Here is a 2,869-nt window from a genome sequence, read left to right on the forward strand (position 1 = left end):
CTGCTTGGTGCATTTTGCATTCCAGACAGGCTTTGAGAAATCAAATTCACTTGTTGAGTCAATATCTTGTTCTGAGCCAGAATGGCATTCAGAGCATCAATCTCAAGAACTCCTTTCTTCTGATTAGTCCCATTGTTCACAGGATTCCTTTCAGAAGTGTACATGAATTGGTTATTTGCAACCATTTCAATCAGCTCTTGAGCTTCTGTAGGCGTCTTCTTCAAATGAAGAGATCCTCCAGCAGAGCTATCCAAAGACATCTTGGATAGTTCAGAGAGACCATCATAGAAAATACCTATGATGCTCCATTCAGAAAGCATGTCAGATGGACATTTTCTGATCAATTGTTTGTATCTTTCCCAAGCTTCATAGAGGGATTCTCCATCCTTTTGTCTGAAGGTTTGGACTTCCACTCTAAGCTTACTCAATTTTTGAGGTGGAAAGAACTTTGCCAAGAAGGCATTGACTAGCTTTTCCCATGAGTCCAGGCTTTCTTTGGGTTGTGAATCCAACCATGTTCTAGCTCTGTCTCTTACAGCAAAAGGGAATAGCATAAGTCTGTAGACCTCAGGGTCAACCCCATTAGTCTTGACAGTGTCACAGATTTGCAAGAATTCAGCTAAAAACTGATGGGGATCTTCCAATGGAAGTCCATGAAACTTGCAATTCTGTTGCATTAGAGAAACTAATTGAGGCTTAAGCTCAAAGTTGTTTGCTCCAATGGCAGGGATAGAGATGCTTCTCCCATAGAAGTCGGGAGTAGGTGCAGTAAAGTCACCCAGCACCTTCCTTGCATTGTTGGCATTGTTGTTCTCGGCTGCCATGTGTTCTTCTTCTTTGAAGAATTCGGTCAGGTCCTTTAAAAAGGGTTGTGCTTTGGCTTCTCTTAGCTTTCTCTTCAAGGTCCTTTCAGGTTCAGGATCAGGCTCAACAAGAATGCTTTTGTCTTTGCTCCTGCTCATAAGAAAGAGAAGGGAACAAGAAAATGTGGAATCCTCTATGTCACAGTATAGAGATTCCTTGAAGTGTCAGAGGAGAAGAAGAGTAGAAGACAGAAGTGGAAAATTCGGACTTATCAAAGGAGATGGAGTTCGAATTTTGCATTAAGGAATAGTGTTAGTCCATAAATAGAAGGATGTGAGGAGAAGGGAAGTAATTTTCGAAAATTAAGTGAAAGATTTTGAAAACATTTTTGAAAAACATTACTTAATTTTCGAAAATGAAAGTGGGAGAGAAATAAAATGATTTTTGGAAAAGATTTTGAAATTAGAAATCAAAAAGATTTGATTGAAAACTATTTTGAAAAAGATGTGGTTAAGAAGATATGATTGGTTTTTTTTTTATTTAAAAAAAATATGATTTGAAAACAATTTTAAAAAGATTTGATTTTAGAAATTAATAACTTGGCTATCAAGAAAAGATATGATTCAAACATTAAACCTTTCTCAACAGAAAAGGCAACATACTTGAGATGTTGAATCAAATCATTAATTGATAGCAAGTATCTTTAAAAATGGAAAGAAATTGATTTTGAAAAAGATTTGATTGAAAAATTGATTTGAAAAAGATTTGATTTTGAAAAGATTCTGAAAACTAAAAAAAAATTTGAATTGAAAACAAAATCTTCCCCCTTTAGCCATCCTGGCGTTAAACGCCCAGAATGGTGCACATTCTGGCGTTTAACGCCCAAAACTATACCCTTTTGGGCGTTAAACGCCCAACCAGGCACCCTGGCTGGCGTTTAAACGCCAGTCTGTCCTTCTTCACTGGGCATTTTGAACGCCCAGCTTTTTCTGTGCAATTCCTCTGCTGTATGTTCTGAATCTTCAATTCTCTGTATTATTGACTTGAAAAGACACAAATTAAAAATATTTTTGGATTTTTAATAATAAAGAATAATCAAAATGCAACTAAAATCAAATAACAATGCATGCCAGACACCAAACTTAGTAGTTTGTATACTACTGACACTAATGAGAATGCATATGAGACACACAAAACACTTCAAGTCAATAGAATTCAACGATCAGAGCACGGAAATCATCAAGAACATCTTGAAGATCACTAAGACACATGAATGAATGCATGCAATTGACACCAAACTTAAGATGAGACACTAGACTCAAACAAGAAATTTTTGGGTTTTATGATTTTTTTTTATTTTTTTGTGTTTTTCGTGAATTAAGTGGAAAAAGGTATCAAAATTCTTAATGAGAATTCCAGGGATCAGTGCAATGCTAGTCTAAGACTCCGGTCCAGGAATTAGACATGGCTTCACAGCCAGTCAAGCTTTCAAAGAAAGCTTCGGTCCAAAACACTAGACATGGCCAAAGGCCAGCCAAGCCTTAGCAGATCACTGCTCCAAAAGCAAGATTGATAAAAATCAACAAGCTCTTGTGATGATAAGTTGAAACCTCGGTCCAATGAGATTAGACATGGCTTCTCAGCCAGCCAGACTTCAACAAATCATCATGAAACTCTAGAATTCATCTTCAAGAATTTCGAAAAAAAATACCTAATCTAAGCAACAAGATGAGCCGTCAGTTGTCCAAACTGAACAATCCCCGGCAACGGCACCAAAAACTTGGTGCTGTTGCCGGATTTTGGCACTGATGTTACCGGACAAAGAGCTTGCTCAAAACTTGAACAATCCCCGGCAACGGCGCCAAAAACTTGGTGCGCAAAATTGTGAACAATACTTTTTCACAACTCTCATAATCCCCGGTCATGAACTCCAAAAACTTGGTAGCTCAATTCCATGGCATTACACAACTTCGCACAACTAACCAGCAAGTGCACTGGGTCGTCCAAGTAATAAACCTTACGCGAGTAAGGGTCGATCCCACGGAGATTGTTAGTATGAAGCAAG

At 37.8% G+C, this 2,869-nt stretch overlaps 1 non-coding gene across 1 annotated transcript; it reads left to right on the forward strand.

Annotated features, from left to right (window-relative positions):
• Window positions 1-318: 318 nt before the first annotated feature.
• Window positions 319-422, forward strand: LOC130950836 (small nucleolar RNA R71). Its single transcript, XR_009073751.1, has one exon. It is a non-coding gene; the product is annotated as a small nucleolar RNA R71 (small nucleolar RNA).
• Window positions 423-2,869: the final 2,447 nt, after the last annotated feature.

This window comes from Arachis stenosperma, chromosome 1, assembly GCF_014773155.1.
Source record: "Arachis stenosperma cultivar V10309 chromosome 1, arast.V10309.gnm1.PFL2, whole genome shotgun sequence".
Classification (NCBI taxonomy): domain Eukaryota; kingdom Viridiplantae; phylum Streptophyta; class Magnoliopsida; order Fabales; family Fabaceae; genus Arachis; species Arachis stenosperma.